Here is a 931-nt window from a genome sequence, read left to right on the forward strand (position 1 = left end):
TTACCATGGTTTCGACCCCTTTCAGAACACGCTTGCCGCCGCTAGACGCGTGAATAATGAGCAGCGAGCTAAAACTTACCGTAAACGTGCAAAATAATAAAACGTGCTAAACATACGTCGCGCTCGTGCGTTTTGTTTTGCACGCGGTGCAAAAAAATTAAAAAGGGAATGCAACACGAGGACTTCCCAGGAGGTCACCCATCCTAGTACTACTCTCGCCCAAGCACGCTTAACTTCGGAGTTTTGATGGGATCCGGTGCTTTAGTGCTGGTATGATCGCATCCGACATGTTACCCCCGTCTTCGTCCCTTATGCTTGCCCCTCCCAGCTCCACTACACACACGATTGCACATTCCTTTGGCCGCTCCCGCTCACCTACGGAGACGAGTTTTACCACGGTTCAACTGCACCAGTGCCTATTTACCATGGTTTCGACCCCTTTCAGAACATGCTTGCCGCCGCTAGACGCGTGAATAATGAGCAGCGAGCTAAAACTTACCGTAAACGTGCAAAATAATAAAACGTGCTAAACATACGTCGCGCTCGTGCGTTTTGTTTTGCACGCGGTGCAAAAAAATTAAAAAGGAAATGCAACACGAGGACTTCCCAGGAGGTCACCCATCCTAGTACTACTCTCGCCCAAGCACGCTTAACTTCGGAGTTCTGATGGGATCCGGTGCTTTAGTGCTGGTATGTTCGCATCCGAGATGTTACCCCCGTCTTCGTCCCTTATGCTTGCCCCTCCCAGCTCCACTACACACACGATTGCACATTCCTTTGGCCGCTCTCGCTCAACTACGGAGACGAGTTTTACCACGGTTCAACTGCACCAGTGCCTATTTACCATGGTTTCGACCCCTTTCAGAACACGCTTGCCGCCGCTAGACGCGTGAATAATGAGCAGCGAGCTAAAACTTACCGTAAACGTGCA

At 50.4% G+C, this 931-nt stretch overlaps 2 non-coding genes across 2 annotated transcripts; both read right to left on the reverse strand.

Annotated features, from left to right (window-relative positions):
- Positions 1 to 165: 165 nt before the first annotated feature.
- Positions 166 to 284, reverse strand: LOC123179200 (5S ribosomal RNA). The gene has a single exon (XR_006490183.1). It is a non-coding gene; the product is annotated as a 5S ribosomal RNA (ribosomal RNA).
- Positions 285 to 585: 301 nt separating this feature from the next.
- On the reverse strand, positions 586 to 704 carry LOC123179201 (5S ribosomal RNA). Its single transcript, XR_006490184.1, has one exon. It is a non-coding gene; the product is annotated as a 5S ribosomal RNA (ribosomal RNA).
- Between the last annotated feature and the right edge of the window lie 227 nt (positions 705 to 931).

This window comes from Triticum aestivum, unplaced genomic scaffold (genome assembly GCF_018294505.1).
Source record: "Triticum aestivum cultivar Chinese Spring unplaced genomic scaffold, IWGSC CS RefSeq v2.1 scaffold87994, whole genome shotgun sequence".
Taxonomy (NCBI): Eukaryota; Viridiplantae; Streptophyta; class Magnoliopsida; order Poales; family Poaceae; genus Triticum; species Triticum aestivum.